This window comes from Podarcis bocagei (genome assembly GCF_964188305.1).
Source record: "Podarcis bocagei genome assembly, chromosome: 8".
NCBI classification, from domain to species: Eukaryota; Metazoa; Chordata; class Lepidosauria; order Squamata; family Lacertidae; genus Podarcis; species Podarcis bocagei.
Window position 1 is genome coordinate 70,328,865 of NC_138133.1, and position 21,748 is coordinate 70,350,612.

Sequence of the window (21,748 nt, forward strand, 5' to 3'; positions counted from 1 at the left end):
AATCCAGCTAACATTGGGTTGTCAGAAGCTCTATTTGCAGCAGTATTCTTTGCACTGCAATGGAGTTCAGAAGTGCTTTGGGCATATTCAGATGAACGTATCTATCATTGCATAAGAATGGGTATCTTTGGTGATGAAAATTGCTACAAACTGTACAGAACCTAACTCTAATTATGCATTTTGCATTTGACCTCATTTGTTGTCCTTTGAGGATGAAAACATAGTGCCTTTAATGCCCAGCTTTCTTTCTCATCTCTCTTTTTTTATTTCTGCTGCTAACAGTGAGAAGGTGCATGTTTGGCCACAGAGGGGCATAAGACAACTAATGGTTCCTGAGAAAAGTCAAATGATTATTCTTAGGCACTGTGCATGACAGAGAAGCAGCAGGGAGCTTTGTTTTTATGTTTTCTTATTTACAAAGTCTTTCTATTGAAAAGAAAGACATGTTTCTTTAAAAATACCACAGGGTTGGCCTTGTACTATGAATTTTCATGCTTCTTTTTCAGTTGTTTAGTGATTTGACTCAGCCTTGGGGAGAAAATAATACTGGATTACCCTTGTAGGATTATTATGTCAATAATAATATTACTTAATTTGGGAGAAGAAAAGGCTAATCCGGAGTGGGTCCCTAAGACGGTTGGATGACGCCTTGTATGCCTCCTTCTGGCAACTCTTGCAGCCAAGCTAGTTCCAAACATATTGTTTTGCTTTCCTTTGGACTACATCAGCGAGGCCAAGAGGGGGGATTGTCATCTGGGCAGCTCAAGATCGCCATACACACTGCCCAGGCTTGCGCCCCGGCGGGTCACTTTGGTGCCACTAACACAGCATAGAATCATAGAATCATAGAGTTGGAAGAGACCACAAGGGCCATCGAGTCCAACCCCGTGCCAAGCAGGAAACGCCATCAGAGCACTCCTGACATATGGTTGTCAAGCCTCTGCTTAAAGACCTCCAAAGTAGGAGACTCCACCACACTCCTTGGCAGCAAATTCCACTGTCGAACAGCTCTTACTGTCAGGAAGTTCTTCCTAATGTTTAGGTGGAATCTTCTTTCTTGTAGTTTGGATCCATTGCTCCGTGTCCGCTTCTCTGGAGCAGCAGAAAACAACCTTTCTCCCTCCTCTATGTGACATCCTTTTATATATTTGAACATGGCTATCATATCACCCCTTAACCTCCTCTTCTCCAGGCTAAACATGCCCAGCTCCCTTAGCCATTCCTCATAAGGCATCGTTTCCAGGCCTTTGACCATTTTGGTTGCCCTCCTCTGGACACGTTCCAGTTTGTCAGTGTCCTTCTTGAATTGTGGTGCCCAGAACTGGACACAGTACTCCAGGTGAGGTCTGACCAGAGCAGAATACAGTGGCACTATTACTTCCCTTGATCTAGATGCTATACTCCTATTGATGCAGCCCAGAATTGACTTCACCCCCAGAGGCGCACTCCCGTGTCTCTCAAGACAGAAGGACGCCAACAAGAATGACAAAACATTGTACTCTAAACGTCACTGCTTTTTTGACTCATAACAATGTTACAATGTGATATCCAGTACAGTATTGTCATTGTGCTATATTTCCGTAGCAATTTTCTGTTTCTGTAGAAAATATGTTTTTCTATATACAAACAAAAAATCCAAAATGAACTGCTCCTTACACATCTTATATGTTTACAATGTAAATGCACCATGAACCAACAGTAGTGGTTATGGAAACTACTGTATAAGAATAGTCCACTTTCCACAAATCCAACAACGAACTGTATCTAAACTGTGAAAAAGAAATTAAGTAAAGTGTCTGATCCTTCTAAAAATGTTGTGGCTGAAATCATTCTATTTTACTCACTTTATTTCTTGTGTCACTCTGATTCCTGAAAGTGTATTGCCACTATTTTCATTTGATAAGAGACCTGCAGTATTGCACTGAATATTTGATTCTTTTCTTTAAGTTGTACAGTGGTACCTTGGGTTACATACGCTTCAGGTTATAGACTCTGCTAACCCATAAATAGTACCTCGGGTTAAGAACTTTGCTTCAGGATGAGAACAGAAATCGTGCTCCGGTGGCGCAGCGGCAGCAGGAGGTCCCATTAGCTAAAGTGGTGCTTCAGGTTAAGAACGGACCTCCCGAACGAATTAAGTACTTAACCTGAGGTACCACTGTATCTTCAAAACTATTGCATAGAACTGAAACGCTCTTAACATGGCCTCATTTTCAGTGCACTGTTTTCATATTATTTCACCATAAAAATATTTTTATACTTTTTCTTGAAATACATGGTGCTAATAGTGCTATACCATGGTGCTATACCATGTCCTAGAAAGGCACTACTGGAACTCCTCACTAGGTGGTGAGAAATGGGGGGGGGGAAGACTTGGGGTGTTTTGCGGCTTTCACCTGGCCCTTCCTATTGCCCACAACCCACCTACCTTGATTTGTTGTAAAACCTCAGAGGAGGTGAAGAAGACTGGAAACAGATGGCCTTTTTCAGTCTAATTTGATCATAGCCTTATAAAAGGCGCCACCACAAAGGAGCAGTAGGCTGCTACTGCTATGTCACCCTTGTAGAGGTAACACCATGCGGGGTGGTTCTGAAAGCAGTGATACTTGGGGAGCAATGAGAGTATGGGCACCACCCTCTAATATTCTGGAGAGGATGAGCTGCTGCTGAGTGAGAGACAGGAGTGAAAGAGTGTGTAAAGTGTGAGTGGGGGATACTGAAGGAAACAAATTTGACAAGAGTTTAGATGATGAGTTCTTGGTTACAATATTGGATCATTTGGTTATTCTGGATAACTAGCTAGCTAGCTAGCTAGTTAATTGTGTATGTTGCCTTTGGTGTGCTGGCTTTGTGGTTATTGTGTCAAATATTGTACTCTGATTGTGGTGAAGCCTATGATGTCTGATGCAGAACAGGCAGTGTGATATGTGAGGGTGGTGGTTATGGGCATCCTGCGACAAGTTATTTCCAAGAGAGTATGATATGGCAAGTTGATCCGAGAAACAGAGGAACAATGGCTTCAGGCCATCCTTTCTACTGATCCTACCTTGCATGCAACTAGTGACTTGGCTATTGAGGCCCCTAGCTGTTATTCAATGCCAGGTAATTAGACTACCCTCATCCATTATTTAATTATTGATGAAGGAGCTGACCTGGCTTATACAACCGAGACTGAGGTTGGCAAGCTGCGTAGAGTGGATTTGACTTGGCTCTGCCTGCTGGGGTTCTTGGTCCAGCACCATCCACAGTGGGAGAGTGGAGTCACTGTGGTCTATAGAACATCTATTCTGTTTAGCAGAAAACTCTTTCACTTCTAGTGAGCCTTGAGAGCATGTACCTGTTGTTAGGACAATGAAACAGATTGGTGTATTGCCTACCCTGCTGCACCACAGCCTCTCTGGCCAAGCTGCAATCAAGTGTGGTGTTGGAGAATCCCAGATGACTGTTCAGGGTGACTTTAATTTTCATACTGAGGCTTCCTTGCCTGGACTAGTTCACATCTTCATGGCCACCAGCACAACTATAGGACTGTCCCACAAAGGGAGGGGCACATCTTCTATTTGGTCTTCACTTCAGGGCACATGGGGGATAGTCTGGATATTGGAAAGTGGTCATAGTCAGACCAGTATCTGGTAAAGTTTGGGCTTATGGCCTTAGTCCCCTCTCCACCACAGTGGTCTGCCCCTGGATACTTATGGAATCTAATAGATTCCTGAATGCTTAGGGGGATTTTCCATTAGCCAAAATTGCTGATTCTATTGAGGACCTTACCTAATTTTTGAACACTGAGCTGAGGAGAACTATTCACATGGTCATACTAGGTTGCATGCTGTGACACTGGAGCTTATTGTAGTCTTTGGTATTCCTCAGAGCTAGGAGAGATAGGAGAGATAAAGCAGTCTAGGGCTATAGCTAGAGCAGAAGTGATGCATAATCCATTGTGAAACAGGTGGAGCATTGTTCAAGTAGCTGCCCAGCAGAGCTCTTTCTTGAGGTCAAAAAGTTGTTACTGCCTGCCCCACTTAATAGGGCATTGGAAGAAGCAAAGACCTGCTCAGATACGTTTGCTAGGCACTTAGGGGACAAATTTGCTCATCTTTATGTTGATCTTGATGCCACAGTTAGTATCTGGTGAGTCGTCTAGAATGATGTATTCAGTTCTGTGGGATCAGTTCCAGTTACTGAGAACATGGGCAAAGTGCTTGTGGCTAAGCCTTCTTGAACATTGCTCATCTTGGCTTGCTTATGCAAATGGGGAGCTGACCTTGCATGCTAGGGTGTTCCCCACCAGCTTGGAGGAGAAGGTGGTGGTGTGTCTGCCAATAACCCCTTATTTAGGTAAGGTAATTGAGAGGGTAGTGATGGTTCATCTGCAGACACTTTTGGAGGGAACTGATTAGCTGAACCCATTCCAATCTGGGTTCAGGTCTGATTTGGGCATGGAATCAGCCTTGGTTGTCCTGATGAATGACTTTAGCTGTGGAAGACACAGGGGAAGCATGATTCCATTACTTCTGCTGGGTCTCTCCTGGATTGTCTCTGAGTTGGAGGCACAGTTTTATGGTATAAGATGAAGAAGAAGGAGGAGGAGAAGAAGGAGTAGTTGTAGTTGTAGTAGTTGTTGTTTTTGGAACTATCAGAGCTCCTAGAGGTAGTGCAATGCAGGGGTGAACTCACCATACCTTGTGTGTGAAGTTGCAGAGTATAAATACCCATTAGAGAGAGTACCTGGACTAGGGATTTTATTTAAATGCCCTAACCCAAAAGTATGATTCTCTATAAAACTATTATGTTGAAGCAAATGTGTCGGGGGAAGAGGAGTTGGTTTTGATAGTTGTAAACAAACACCTAACTGTTGATCTGTATCAACCCCACACCTGTGAATTTTTTAGATATTTTATTTCCTCCATATCGTATTTTCATTTATAAATTGTATTGCCAGTAGACTCAAATTTTATCACAACAGACAAATTCAACATAATACTAAGGCAGTAACAGCACTCTGAAGGGATGGAGCTTCTGCTGCTGTTTCACTTTGCTGCATCATGGCAAAAAGATATAATAGAAAAGGAAGTGCATTCTTAAAACATTTTTGTAATGAAAAGACGGTTTACTGCAAATGGTAGTTGTGGGCCTTAAGAATCCAGGCTAGCTTAAACAAATGGAAATTTTTCTTCCACACAGATCTCTTTTGTATCTCTGCTCTTTTGGTTTTAAGTCAGCATTGAGCTATGTTGGTGTGTATTCTTTGCTGGCTCTACTGACTGACTTTTCTTTTATTCCTTCAAAACCTTGCTTGATGGAACACAGTGAGACAAGCTGTCAGGGCCATAGAAAGCCTCCTTTAGGAGCAGTGGTAATTGAACTCCAGCTACCACCTGGCACAGGAGTAGGGCTCAGAGCCAATGAGTCAGGGGTTACTGAAATATGTAGCAGCAGTCACAAGCCAGGACAAGAGTCAAGCAGGGTCAGAATCAGGAAGTCAGAGATAATCCAGAGACAGAGTCAATAGCTGTGCTGGGTGAGAGCCAAGTAGTGAAACTGAGGCAGAAATAGAGCTAAGTTGTAGGCAGGAATATGATGGGTCTCAGAATTTCTGGTAGTGATACAGACTTAATTAGTGTCTAGCATGGAACTGCCCAGTTTCAAGAAGTTGAATTCATCTAATTAAGAGCTAATGGCATTGACATATCATAAACAAGCAGAAATTATCTAGATACAGACCAGATATCAAGGTTTCTGCACTTGTTTTGGGAAGATATTAAAGATCTGGCCATAGTCACTTCTGAAAGCAGTTACAAAGCAAAGGAATCTGTTTTGCACATAGTAGATAAATACAGTGGTACCTCGGGTTAAGTACGTACTTAATGTTATGTACTCAAGTTCTCATCCTGGGCCAGCAGGGGGATACTGTAGATAGTTATGCAAATGAGGGATCGAAAGTGACGTTCAGTGATTGGATAGTTTTAGAAAGTTGTTACAGTAACGTTGTACTGGAGCTCTATATAAGCAGGCTGATTGAACCCTTCAGTTCAGTTCTGTTCTGGCCTGTGAATAAACAAGAGCTATTTGAAGAATTGTTGTGTTGTCTGATATGTTCACCCACAACTTAACACTTAATTTGTTCCAGAGGTCCGTTCTTAACCTGAAACTGTTCTTAACCTGAAGCACCACATTAGCTAATGGGGCCTCCGCCAGTGTGGTGTAGTGGTTAAGAGCGATAGACTCGTAATCTGGTGAACCGGGTTCGTGTCTCCGCTCTTCCACATGCCGCTGCTGGGTGACCTTGGGCTAGTCACACTTCTTTGAAAGTCTCTCAGCCCCACTCACCTCACAGAGTGTTTGTTGTGGGGGAGGAAGGGAAAGGAGAATGTTAGCCGCTTTGAGACTCCTTCGGGTAGTGATAAAGCGGGATATCAAATCCAAACTCTTCTTCTTCTTCTTCTCCTGCTGCTGTCGTGCCACCGGAGCACGATTTCTGTTCTCATCCTGAAGCAAAGTTCTTAACCCGTGGTACTATTTCTGGGTTAGTGGAGTCTGTAACCTGAAGCGTATGTAACCTGAGGTACCACTGTAATATGGTGCTTGTGAATCAGGCGTTGAGAATTGGGGAGGTGTTAAACCTTGTTGCTGCTTCTCTGGCAAGGCTGAAATTGGGATGGAACCACACATTGCCTTCTATTGTTCCTAACCCCATGTCTGTCTTGCAATGCTAATGCAGATCGTTTCCAGAGAAATGTCAACTGATAGATGTGGGTTGCTTAGCCATTGATTGCCTCCCATAAATTTATTTGAATACTAATGTTATTTTTAAGCTACCCTTCATCAAATGAGATCCTAGGTTGGTTTACAAATATTTATAAACAAACCACTTTTAAAGCCCTTCCCAGTAATGTTTAACCTGTTTTCCTTCAGCCGGCCTCCAGGTAACCTACTGAAAGGAAAAGGCGGGGGGAGGAGAATGATTAAGTGCCTCCCATGCCCACCAATTTCCCCATACAAATGCCTCTACCCAGTACAGTACTACATTTGCATTACCCTGGCAAACGTGTCAAGTTTTGCTGCAAAAGATAAGATGTAAACAGAGCCCTGTATTCAGCTCTGTCTCTTTGCACCTCCCCCTTTTTTGCATTTTTCCTTTTACAGTCTCACAAACATTTTTAATTTCATTTCCCTTACATGGTATCCTGTGTTTCACTTGCTGTATTGTGGGGTTGGTGTAATCAGCACTACAGCAAACACTTAGTTCTCACTCCTCTTTATTTAAACTTCATGGGAACCTACCATATATCTCCTGCCATGCAACTCCTTCCTCTTCCTGCTGTGTTTTCAAGCCTGAAGTATGTGGCAAAGCAGAGGAATTTTAGATATTCTTTGTCCTGCTGCACAAGATATTTCCTGTATAAAGTTGTGGGGTATGATTATGGATGGATGAAGTACTTCTTTATAATACTGTATTAATTACAGAACTCTGTATTGGAACACACAGGTGTGCTAGAGGACAGCTATTGTGCTACAAGAAATACGTTAATTAAATAAGTAAGGCTGATGTGAGCTCAGCTGCAAAAGAGACTTTCCAATACATCTGTGCATAATTCATTGTTCTGCCCTTGGCTCCTTACAATCAGCTTCCATTGTTGATGTGTAATTCTGTCCTATTCCTGCACTGGGTGTGATTGGATCATGCAATAATTTCCAGCACAGAGAAGCTGCACTCTTGCCTGCCTTTGAACTAGGCTGCCTGTTGTGTCTGACTAATTGCTCTTGGTTTTAGGGCAAGTAATATGTACTCTCAGTTTCGTTCAAAGTAAAGTTTTTTTGGGGGAAGTATAAAAGTGAAGTGTGCCTAATTTTACTTCAGAGGAAAAGTGTTGCAGTTATCAGACATATAGCAAACACTGCCTCCATTCAGTATTCTTCCTGGAAGAGAAAGGGTCTTTTTTAATCCTCAGTGAAATATGGATCAGTGAGAAAGACTGCACATACAGAAGAAAGATGGTTCTATTGAAATAAGTATCAGATCTTGATAAACTTGGTGTGTGTATTCTCTGTAGTTTTGTTAGAGTGCAGTCATTTTGAACTATGATCTATAGTGAATATGACATGTCTCTATAAAAAACCTACTTAGTCTGCAACAAACTCCCCTCCTCTCTCTGGGTGTTCCTCCGTGGGAACTAGCTGGAAGTTTAGTCTTGTCTGTGCTATGTCAAGTTGTTAATCAGTTGTTCTCCATTGAATACAAGTTCTCCCAACTTCTGCTGCTTCCTGGTTTTAGGGCAGACCCATTGCAAGGTTTCCTCACACAGTGAGTACCCTTCCCAAACCCTCCGGATTAGTAAGAGGAATTATTGTCTTCACTTGGAAGGAAGTAGGAAGGAATGGAAATATTTGAAAATGTGTGAAAAACTGGATATTCTCCCACTTCTAAAACCATTAATCCATAGTTTAATCCAGGAAGTCCAAATTGGAACTCAAATGGGACAGGACTCATTTGCCTATTTAGGGGGAAGAATTTCAGAAGGTGAATGCTGCCCATATTCAAATTCCCACCCTGCTCTGGGTGGCCAGGTGAGGCATGCAGGCTACTCTGGGTTCCTCAGCAGAGAAGTGCAAGGGTCAGTGGAGGTGCTGGTACAGCTCCTTTTTTAACTCTTTCAAATCAAGCCTGCTGATACTCCCCTCTTATGTTGGATGTACCATTTGGCTATGTATGGACAGACTCTTGGAGAAGTGAGATCACTAGCCATGTATGTGATGATGCAGAGGTGTCAAAAATTGTTTGCAATACTGCTGGGATAGGGAATCAGTTATATAACTAAAATAATATTGTAGAGTCATTACTATGCTTGATAAAGTGTACATTTATTTATGGCAAAAGAAACATTTTTGCATGTAAAAACATGGTTTATAGAGGTATGACAATGTTCATTTGATTTCTCTCTTTTAGTATTAGCTTATTTTCATAGAGAAAAAAATATTCACCTGACAATCTTCACTGTGAAGGGTGAAAAGCTCAAGCAAATTGCATGATGATCTTTACTTAACACATATTTTGAATGCTTGGATGGTTGAATAGAATTTTCAATCAACAGCAACAATGTGCAAAATTAAAATTCATATATGGTATTCAGTTCAGCTCTGCTGGGGAACAAAGTGCTTTTTATAATTACTGATCAAGAAAGGCATTATTCAGGTTTCATTGTGCTTTAAGTGTGTTATTAGTTATTTATAAGCTATTGAAGCATTGCTGATTTCAAAAACTGTTATGCAGATTTAATACAAATGCCATCTGAAACTAAAGATGACATTTTGCAATGGAAAAGCTACCCTTAAAATATGAGTTAATAGTGTGGTCACACAGCAAAGTGCTGTTCAATCAATGGGAATGAGAATGCCATATATTTCAGTGTGTAGCTACTCCAAAGAGAATTGTTTGGCAGGTGAAATAACCACATAGCTGATTTCTCCCACTAATGCAGAAGTTTAGCATTAGATGGGTACAAAATATTTCACTTCTTACAATTCCATATTTTAAGTGGAAGTTGTATGAATATGAAAGTTTGCAAATCACCAGGAGATTCTCTCTCTTCATGGTCCAGGTGGTACAGGTCACTGAGACTGTTCAAGTATAAATTTGCATAGTTGCAACTTTATGTAAAAGATCTATCAAATTTTGTTGCTTAGGCTAGACAGATCTCATCACCAACAACATTATTTTCACAAGCATTATGTATTGCATTGTATCAAACATAGCATAACCTTTTGTCCAACTTTATCTTTCCAGAAATTTGGGATTTATGTGAAAAGCTGTTCTTTCATTATTTTCCCAGTGATATCTCCTAATCCATCTTCTTGGAAGCAACAATTCTTTAGAAATATGTTTGAAGATTATCCCAAGCCGTTGGGTTTTAAACATAAAAATGCAACCATACATTCCGATTGGCCCATGTAGAACCTTAGCATAAATGTAAATTTACTGGTAACCAGAAGTGATTCTCTGCCCCCAAACTCCTGAACAAAATACGATCTTCCCCATTGACTGATGTACCTTGAAGTGCAGCCATGTTACACCTGATACTGATGAACCAGCCATATAAATGGCTATTTCACAGCCTTGCTCCTTTTTTCTATGCACCCATTTCCCCTTTTTAATACTCCTTTGTCTTTGATCTATTGGCACTCTCCTTGTTAAGCCTCAAAAGTCATCATCTGTTGCCTGTCTCCTTTACCATTTACTTACTTACTTACTTACTTACTTACTGCCCTATACCCACAGGTCTCAGGGCAGTTTACAGGATAAAATCACAATATAAAATCAATAAAATACATAATCAAAATCAAAATGGCCCCTTCTAATGAAATTCCCTGCCTCACAATAATATGCTTGCTTTTCCAGTTGCCGTGTTTAAACATCAGCAGTAGGACCAAACTACATGTGACATGTGAGATCTTTGATTAGATCTCATGACATTTTTATTTTAGTTTCAAAGCTGCCATGTGGAGCCCTGAATTTTATTGGAGCAGCTGTGTTCTGTGGGAGGAATTAAATTCTATCCTCTGCACTGTTTTCCCCATCTAAACTTGCCCCCTGAAATGCCATTAACCCCAGCAACAGAAAACTAATTAGAGGTTACTGTTATCCACTTCCTCAAGATGGATCCCTCCAACTCTATTCTGACAAAGTCAGCTCTGATTAAAGTGCAGTAGTAAACTGGTTATAGAACATGAACATGGGGAGGGGAGGGGCGCAATCCTCACAAGACGGGAACGGGACTGGGATGAGAAAATATGATATCCGAATTGAACAACTCTTCTGACATTGTAAGCTAAGTCAGTATTGATGTTTTATGATTAATTTTGAGGATACTCGTATTTCTCCCAGAGCAGGAGACATGAGAGTATCTATAGAAATAACTGTCTTTCACTGTTACAAAATGGCATTTGACATACGCCTGTGTATTTGAGCTGGTTGAGTCATCAGTAGGGCTGGTCTTTAACACAGAGGCCAAGCTTAAGGCATTAAAAGCAGCTAGCAAAAGCTATATTCTAAAGTGAAAACATTTTCCTTTAACCACTTTGGCATATGTAACAGCAGAGGAAAAAAGAAAACACACGCAGGTTCCTTTTTCCAACTGCATGTCCATTTTCTCGTTCTATATCTTAATGTTGAACTCTTATTATGGATAGATATTTTAAGTGAGCTTTTCTTGCATCCTTTCAAACTCTCTCCAAAATATTTGAATGTTGTTGTTGTTGTTCTTATATTATCCTTGCTTTACCCTAAGGCCCCAGGGTGGGTTACAACGATTTAAAATACAGCATTAAATGACTTTAAAACAAATTACAATCACAAAAATAGGTAGGCCTTAAAAATATTTATCTCAAATGTCAAGTTTCAGGGTAAACAGAGAATGCATTCTTTTTGTACATATATTCTGTCCAAGTAAGTAAGTAAGCAAGCTCTGGAGCCAACTGATGCTTCACAGGTAAGATTCACCTTCCGTTGTGTGGGCAGGGCGGTTCCTCCCCCTACCTGGCCGATCCCCTGGCAATGCCTCCCCAGGCAGGATTGGGCGATTGGCTGAGGTAGGCGGAGACCTCCAGGTATCGAGCCTGGGGAGCGCAAAGCCAGCCTGTACTACCAGGAGCCGCACTGGGATCCGGGGGGCTGCGTGCAACCACATAAAAGGCGCCCCCATTTGATGTGGGGAGCGGTCATTATACATATATTCAGTCCAAGTAAGTAAGCATTAGTTATTAATATAAAAGTTATCAGCACAATAGTTAATTCTGCATTTAGTAATTTAATCATTGTTCTCTGTAGGCATACTTATGTAAGAATATGTCCACAACCTGTAGATATTAATGATAAATGATAAAGTTTTTAAAATAACATATTTGAAACAATCTACTTTAATGAAAAGCAACACAAGATTATGCCTCTTGTAATTTGTAATTTACTACAAATATTAACTGACCTTAGTAGTCAGCCAAACACCTGATTTATCGGACCCCACACACTTAATGGGATCGTGTTCTTGGCCATGAGGATAACCTCATCTTCTGTTCCAATCTTGGATCTTGGACAAGGGGTGAGAGATTGTTTCTCAGTTACATTGCACTGCCAAGGTAGTTGGAACACTGGAAGATCACATTGGCAGAAAAAACCTCAGCTTGAAGCCAGAAAGGAGGACAGGATTGCCTTCCATAGGCACTCTCCAAAGGAACTTGGTAGCCCAGCTTAATTCCAGGGATGGTATTTTTGCTCTCTGCACCTTTGCAGAGGAAGGTAGGAACTTGCTCACTTGTCCTCTCCCAGGGTGCTCCTGCCCTGGCAAAGATGAGCGCGTGGGAGCCTGGAGGAAGCAGGTGAGACAGTGGTATGGAGTAGGGAACTGACATCTTGGTTATTACCACACAAAGGTCAAAAGGCAGGATTGCAACAAGCAGGCCCATGCAGAGCTTGTCTGAGGCCCAGGGCCAGAGTCTTGTCCCCAGTTGCTGGACTTTAGTTCAGTGACAGTGCCCAGATCTCATACTGCTCTACTCACTCAGCCAGCTGCTTTCCCTCCAAGTAAGTGTTTGAGTTATTTCTGGTTATTTGTGTGTTCTGACACCTGACAGCTGGACTCTGGCGTCAATTGACAGAAGTAGGAAACCGCCTTAATATAAAGACTTGCAATCAGCAACTGGCTCTTCTGTAGATTCCAGTGCCTGTTCATCTCTAGATCCTGCCTCCACCCCGCACAGTCTAATGGCTGCTTTTAAGGCTCCATGGAGACCTAGTGAGAAAAGACTCAGAGGGAGAAGATGTGGATTTTACTTCTCAACTGGGTTGCTTAGCAGCAGCACATGCTCAAAATTCATATCTTCTTATCCTTTGCTTTAGCGGGAGATCAATGATGCCACTATACTGGTGCTGTTCATAGATGCAGTGTCATGCCTTTCATCTAGTGTTAGATACTAAAGAACTAGCAGCACATATCAATGTTCGTTTTGTGGATTGTAACCTTGAATCTATTAGTTTAAAGTGTTTTATGTTTCGAAATATTTTGAAAAATATTTAAGAAACTTCAAATTGGCTGTAGTATTTATATGATAAAGAAGCATGTTTCATCACCTCCTCCATCTTCTTTTCCATTCAGTCTCACAGACCTCCTACTACCAATCTCAAAGCTGACATGACTTCCTTGTTTAGCAAGACTGCCAGAGGCTCTTTTATGTGAAGCCAAGAAGTGAATACTTAGGTATTCTTTTTCAACTAGTTAACAAATATTTGATCAGCAGGCCCACTTTGAGTGTCCATATCTTTTATAATTAGTTTTCATTTTGTAGTCAAGCCTCATCTAACCCTGATCTCCTGGGTTCTGAAAATTCAAAGGAGAAAGAAAGTCACCAGCATCATCCTTATACTACTGCTGTCATAATTAAAATACAAGAAAGTCAAAATGCATAATTCAGCTTTTGTTTTCATTTCATTCATATCCCCCAAAATGTTCCGTAAGCAAAAATTTTACATTCTGTAAATTTTAATCTAAGCATCACTTGCTTAATTTGACGGTTGAGGGGATAATTAATTAGAACTTCAATTTTATGCACACTTGTTTTGGATTAAATGTATTGAACTGAATGGGACTAACTTTTGAGGAGGTTGCACAGAATTGGGTTTCAAGAAATTCCACTCAATAGAAGTAACTAGATAATTTCAATATGAAGTCAGAACAGAGGCAGTATAAGATCACATTTCAAAGTGGGTAGGGTGTTTGTTAGCCATCATAAAATTTGATCATTTACTGGCAATGAAATTGAATTTAGGATTAAGCCTAGCAGGACTTTTTTACACACCCATGCCCACACCCTGTTACATTGAATTTAGGCCAAGGGATCATGTAGTCCAGTTTCATTTATGCATTTAACAATGTCTGGCCCATGTCCCCCAAAAGTACACAAACAGCATGAATGCACAAGTCCTCTCACATGGTATAGCAATGGATTTCCCAGTGTTGGTTGTTTTGGGTGATTGTAGTGACCATTTTGGCATATGTGATATATAAATTAATAAAATAAAGAACAATAATCAAGGCCACTTTGATTAAAATTGCTCAAGATTTCACAGTCAACATGTTTGCAATGGGCCTGTTTCAATTTGTTGTTGTTGTTAATTAAATTTATATACTACCCTTCATCCAAAGATCACAAGGCCATTTAGAGTATAAAGTTGTTGGATGCCTGACTTCTATCAGCCCCAGCCAGGATGGCCAGCAGTCTAGAAGCATCTGGAAAAACTGAATTCCATCCCATCAATGCTGCAAGGTGTATTTCTGACTTTCTATCTCTTTTGGCCTGGATGGTGGTAATCCGTGAGTGAAGGAATTTAATGTAATTCTTTCATCAAAGAAACATAGACCTGATAGGATTCATATTCTCTAGGACTCCCAGTGGGTTGGGGGCCTATTCATATGATTGGATCTTGGCGATCTGGATGGATTACTGAGAGCCTTTGGGATGGGTGAGTTTTCTATTACAGGGACTGGCAATTCTGCCAAAATCCTGGTTGACTTCAATACAGTAATGTGGAAATGAGTCAGTTAGCTAATACAGTTGCTTCTAAAGGTGATCTCCTGCCTGTTGACTTCATGGTTTTCTATGAAGCTTGGTAAGGTAAAGGTAAAGGGACCCCTGACCATTAGGTCCAGCAGTGACCGACTCTGGGGTTGCGGCGCTCATCTCGCTTTATTGGCCAAGGGAGCCGGCGTACAGCTTCGGGTCATGTGGTCAGCATGACTAAGCCGCTTCTGGCGAACCAGAGCAGTGCCCGGAAATGCCGTTTACCTTCCCGCTGGAGCGGTACCTATTTATCTACTTGCACTTGACATGCTTTCGAACTGCTAGGTTGGCAGGAGCAGGGACCGAGCAACGGGAGCTCACCCCGTCACGGGGATTCAAACCACCAACCTTCTGATCGGCAAGTCCTAGGCTCTGTGGTTTAACTCACAGCGCCACCCGTGTCCCTTATGAAGCTTGGTACAATGTTGAAAAACAGGGACAATGGCTAAAGTAATCATGAAGCATTTCAGTCTGTGGATGACCAGGAAGTGCCTGTTATGTCATGAATTTGTTCAGCCTGAGGAAGTGGAGAAGGTCCTTGGCAGTCAGAAGCCAATGCTCTGTACTTTTGCCATCTTGGCTGATTAAAGATTCTGGAGGAGGAATGTCCAAAATGATGGATGTTATATGGATTTTCTTATGGGACAGGGAGAGGGGCCATATATGTTAAAGGAGCTCTCGCCAAACTCCTCCATTCTTTCTTTTAAAAAAAAAATAAAAACATTCTTTATTCATTCTGAATAATATTTTTGGTTGAGATGCTGAAGCATCTGGTGGCAGCACATCTATAATTGGGTATTATCATATGCTAGTAGTGATCTCAGTTTATTGAGTAGTGTTTCTTATGTAGCTACAATGGAACCATGCAAGAGAAAGATATCAGAATGATCAAGCGAATCTCAAGATTTACAGAAGCATATTTATTTTAAGGAAAAACTCCTTAAAGGGGGAACCCCCCCACCTGCCTGTTACACTTCACAGTGGTGTGGTCTCCTCTCTATCCACATTGAGGTTCTTCAGAATGCTGGGCCACTCTTTATGCAGAGTAGACCTGGAGAGCTCTTTGTTCTCAGAGTTCAAATGGGCAGCTCTACCCAACTGTGCTTAGATTCCAGCCCCCCTTCTCCTAGTCTGGCTTCTGTACAGAATTAACACAGGCTGTGGTATTTCTTCTTTCATCATCTTCGTATCCTTCCCTTTGGCTTCCTAGAGAATGAGGTTGCCAATCTTCTACTTAGCCTGTCAGAATAAAAAAATTCCTTCCAGTAGCACCTTAAAGACCAACTAAGTTAGTTCTTGGTAAAGTTGGTCTTTAAGGTGCTACTGGAAGGAATTTTTTTATTTTGACTATGGCAGACCAACACGGCTACCTATCTACTACTTAGCCTGTCAGCATTGGGTTGTCTGCTGCATCCTTGCCTGTATGTGGACAAAACACAGCAGGGCTTTTCCTGCAGTCATATCTTCAGCTGTCCTCTTCTTTTCTCCCCACTTCAAGCCCCCACCTCTGTCTCAGCGTTTCTGTTTCATCTCTGCACATTGTGAGAGAAGGTTTGTCCTCTATCCTGACCTTGACTGCTGGGGAAGTTTCCTGCAGATATTCACAACAGTGTGTGTCAGTGACAGGTCCTACGTCACACTGCCCAATGAGGACCAAGCAGTGGACATGCCAAGACCTAGAGAAGGAATGAAGTGGTTGGACTCTGAACAGAAAATACTCCTATGGCACTGGCAACATTTTGCTACAGGTCCCATTTGTGCATTAGTGAAACATTTTTGTCCTGTTTCCAGATTCCAGCCTAGTTTTGGGACTGAGACTGTCTAGATCATCTTGGTTGATGACCTATGCTTGCCTGTGTATATCTATTAGTTCTGCTGAGCCTCTCAGCAGCTTTCACTGTCATCAGACATTTGTACTGCATTGGAGCTGCCGTCTTAAAACCAGCATCATGGCAGTTCATCTGTACTGGGGTGGGGCAGCCCTGACCTTGCCACCACCCTGCGCCACACCAGCTCATCCAGGTAAGTTTCAGCAACACCTGTATCAGGATGATGTCTCCACCCCACACCATGGGCTGCTAGTGGCGCTAGTTTTGGTCCTGCCTAGAAAAGCAACTAGGGCTGAGCCTAATATTGAAGAGAACTCTTAAGTTATTGTTAGGAGCACCTTCAGCACTTGATTGTTTGGCTTATTCCTGTCTCTCTTGTTGGTAGTGCCATACAGACAGAAGCCTGCTCACACTCTGATTTTGTCCACACACTATTTTTAGAAACTTCTATCACATGGCCGCTTTTCTCTGGTGTATCCATAGGCGTATTACTAAATATCAGTGTGGTATTTTGAATATGGTTCCTTCTATATGGTGGTTACCACCACACATATGGAAATAAGAAATAAATAGGATCAGTTCCCCTAAAGCAAACGTTTCATGTGAGAATTGCTTTGGGGTCATCATAAAAGCATAAGTAAAGTGTAGTGTTTTCCTTTATTCCACTTTGTCTTTGCACTAGATCCTCCTTAATTTTTTTACCTTATATGAAGGTGTACTGCCTTTCATGCTCATCTCCATAAAAATCCCCCTAAATTCTATTTACCCATATCTTCTAACTTGGAAAAATAAGTTCAGTGTGCCATAGATTATTCAGAAAAGAAGCTTTTAAAAATATTTTTCAGCTCTTTCACCAGTAGGGATTTTAAACCTGTTTCAGTGCAAGAGTGTAAACATATTAAAATATTTTGATATAACATTAGAATTAGACCATTTTGAACAGTTTAAAAATGCCTAGTGATGTCCTTTTTGCAGGCAATACTATTGTAGCAAGGCACTAATCAGCTAAGTACCATAATCCTCCTTATAGGGTAAGTTCTTACTTGACCTCCAGCTATATACAGCACATAGTAACAGCATTAAACTGTAACCCTTCTCTCCTGCTCTCCACAGCTTCTCTACTGGGTCAGCATTTAGGCCCAAATAATTTTTAGTTTTATTTTATATCGTTTACCTTTCCTCTCCCAGATGCATTATATTTTGTATTTGGAGGTGAGGAAAGGTTTATGAAGAAATTGTTTGGAAATCTGGGCTCCTAAATTGAAGTGACATTTCACATGGTTTCCTCAAAGCTACAAGGATTAAATGAAGCAGTAGGCTGCACAGAAATTGATGCATTCTCGGGAACTTGATGCTCCTGACTTTCCAGATGTGCAGTGGCTGGTCAGAAGGTAAAGAATGAAATAATACATGGACTTTTAAATTTTTACATTATTGGTTTTATGGGGAGTATTAAGAAACTTTTAAAAAGTAAATTGAGCTTTAAATTATTTATGACAAACAACTAGGTTTATTTTTTTAAAAAAGGGACTAAAATATCTGATTTTTAATATCCGGGCTTTTAAGCAGAGTATCACCATCCACAGATTTATAAACTTTAGAATGTGATTGTGATTCTTAAAAGTGTAAATTTGAGTCACTTAGCTAGTATTAGTTGCAGTGCAGTTTGATATATTGATATCTTGATTTTTTATTTGCTTGATTAATGAGACAAAAATAGTAATTCTGCATATCATCCAGTTATTTTATGTGGATCATCCCTTTTTTCTGTCTGAAATGGCAAGTGTGTTGCATTTTAACTACTTTGCTATTTAAAGTATTTAATACTTTAGGAAAGCATTTTGTATTATAGTTGGTGTTTAGTAACTTAACTAATGGTAATAATATATCCAGAGGGATAACAGCAAAAGAAGCCAAGTCTTGTGGGGCCCTAAAAAACTCAAGCCCAGTTATCAGTTGTAAAAAACTGAAGTGAAATAAAACATGTTATTTGCACTAGATGTTACAATTTCATCGTTAGTAAATATCTAGCCCAAAGCTACGGTAATTATAATATTAAAACCACTATGTCATTTTGATGCATGTTAAGTTTAAGGTTCAATCAGTTTAAAACACTAAATTGCAGAACTTTTAATACTTAGTTTTAAAACACTGAACCAAACAAAGGATCCAGTTCTACTCATGAGGTGGTGGATTTCTGAACCACTAAAAAAAATCATTTCAGAGTAATAAAGAGATGTGCATATATTTAGGCATGGATGTGAAAAATGTTCATCTTGTCCTATTCTCCTCACCAAACGGGGCTTTGAACTTGTGTTTCCTCAAGTAGCAGATTCTTTAGCCACATGTTAAACTTCTTTTGAAACTAAGGGACATTTCAAAAGGAAGTTGTAAAATGGCTTGGGACTTCCTTGTTGCTTAAGTTGGGGAAGTCAATTAATTCTCTGCTGTGTTTGGGCATCCACAAAGAAGCTCTTTAGATCCTGGCCATTGAGTAAACGTCTTCAGAAGAGTCCCAGTGAAAGCTGTAGTTCTATATAATATGTTTTAAAAGAAATAACTTTGGTATGCTAAATAATCATTTTATTTGTTGTTTGTTGGAAGATTGTAAGTAAAGAACCTATGGCAGTAAACACCTCCCCAGATATCCTTCCCTCCAAAGCTATGATGAAAACTTAGCAAATATAGGGAGGGGGAGGGAAGGGGAACTAGAAGAGACACCAATAAATGTGGGTGAGGAAATCAGGACTCAAAGAGCTCTTAGAACTCAGACCAGATACCATTGCATTTAGTCCTAGCATCACATCTACGAAATATTATTTGTTTTTTGGTTTCCAGGTCCAGAAGTTCATCCACCCAGGTTTTGAAGTGCAATGGGGTCAATGCCTTCAGGTATTGGAGAGTGAGATGCTTATGAGATGATAAACTATCAATGGAGCTAGCAAAATGCAAAACAATCTTTTTTATTTTTTATTGCAGAAAAATTTTTCTTGCACATCTTAAGTACTACTTCTTGAAGTTTTCACCAACACATGGATTTATTTACACTGTTACACTGTTTATTTGATTTCTTGTTGAAATGCGATAAGTTTCACAATGTAATATTGTATCTTTGGGGGAGGGGGAAACGAGAAGTTGAAAACTCGGTTGAGTTTTCCCACCTCAGTAATACAGCATCTGTAACATGATTTATTTAGTTAGGTGGTTTGCATAAGCAATTTGTATCATTTTTGTTATTGTCCTAATTTGTGCTTTGGGAATTCTTAGATGGAAGAAGAAGAAGAAGAGTTTGGATTTGATATCCCGCTTTATCACTCCCCTTAAGGAGTCTCAAAGCGGCTAACATTCTCCTTTCCCTTCCTCCCCCACAACAAACACTCTGTGAGGTGAGTGGGGCTGAGAGACTTCAGAGAAGTGTGACTAGCCCAAGGTCACCCAGCAGCTGCATGTGGAGGAGCGGGGAATCGAACCCGGTTCACCAGATTACGAGTCCACCGCTCTTAACCACTACACCACACTGGCTCTCAAGATGGAATCAAGTAGATAATCACAAAAACACTTTTGTCAAATATTGCTTACAAAGGGATCTTGAAATAGATTAATGAGATGAGAATACAGTGAATGAAAACAGTCCTGTGGATTTCAGTGGAATTTTAGTGAGATTTCCAAGGCAATGGATAGGTTTACTGGACTGAAGACTTCTGTCCCAATCTGGCTAAGCAGACACATCATCTAAGCAGGCTTCTACATGCATATCATTTGGTGGAAAATACATTAGTAATTGTAATATTGTACTTATGTTGATGATTCTGGAGTACCGCTTGCATGTACTGTATGCCTTGTAATAGTGGGCACATTGTGACGAATACATTCGTTGTACTTTGCTTGCCATATATTGTGTTTTGGTATGCTGAGATTCAAATGGTATGCTAAGGCAAACTTTGGTTCATCTTAGCATGACACAGCAGTAAAAAGGACCTGGGAAAAACAAAGTAGCTGCAAACTATTTTCTGGGGGCACACACATTCTCACACCTGAGGTAAGCCGTAACTTGGCTTACCGTTGTTATTTCTAAAGCAAAGTCACCTGGCTGAAATTTAGAACAAAGAAACTAGAAGGAAATGCATGCTTAGGTGATGGAATGTTGTTACATATTTTAGGATGTAATTCATAGTTTGCCCTAGACTGCATTCTGGCTCTCAGCTTGCTATTCTCTAATCACAATACTTCCATAACCTGGGATATATTCAGAATTTTACACAAGATACACAGTTCTTCAATATTTAGTTTCATCACTTGTGAATGATATGATTTATGAAAGTAAACAAGCTAATGGAAATTTTTTTTAGATTATAACTTTCAGAAGTAGTATTATTTTTATTATTTATTATATATTAAATTTCTATACCATCCTTCATACGAAGATCACAGGGTAGTACAAGGCAGGAAAGAAGAAAATGTATATATTTTATTTCTTTAATTAAATATTTATACACCACAACTTCATATAAAATACAAGGTTGTATACAGGATAAAAACACAATATTACAATAAAACAATAAAAATGGGAAACGAACCAGTAAGAGCTGATGATCTAGCTGATAATTGTTTGTGCTTTGATTTTGATTTTTCCTTCTGTTCTGAACTTAGCTCATTTTATTTTAAAAAAGTATTTAGCTACGGTGGGACATATTGTAAGGCAGATAAGTAATGGCTGAAAATAATAAAATATATAGTAGGTAGTTGTTCTACAAGAAATTATGTGAATATTTGTGCTGTCAGAAGATGCATATTGTTTGTTATTAATTTTGTTTTACTTAAGTGGCTACTTGATATAAACAATACAAATAAGAATCCTGCCCTGAATTATTGAATAAGTGTGTATCTGAAGAAGTGTGCCTGCACACGAAAGCTCATACCAAGAACTAACTTAGTTGGTCTTTAAGGTGCTACTGGAAGGAATTTTTTTATTTTGACTATGGCAGACCAACACGGCTACCTATCTGTAACTGAATAAGTTCTGTAAGGATAATTCTTTCATAATTTCTTTTTGTATTTTTCCCTTTTAATTAATTATGGCTTGGAGCCCAATTTTAATTAAGTTACAGTGCAATCCTGTACATAGTGAAACATGAAACTTATTCCAGAGGGCTGGTGTACAGAGGAGGGAATTGCCAAAAGTGGACAGTGGACTTCTCAATTTGGGGCACTCCCCCCGCCCCATGCTACTGATATCCCATGTAGTTTAGGAGGGCCATCAACCCTCTGGAAAGGTTTCTGCCAGGGCTGCAGGAAGGAGGAAGGTGTGGAAA

At 40.3% G+C, this 21,748-nt stretch overlaps 1 protein-coding gene across 24 annotated transcripts in view; it reads left to right on the top strand.

Moving 5' to 3' along the window:
* RIMS2 (regulating synaptic membrane exocytosis 2) overlaps positions 1 to 21,748 on the top strand; it is a 349,417-nt gene that overhangs the window by 123,280 nt on the left and 204,389 nt on the right. The gene's annotated exons all lie outside the window — the stretch shown is intronic.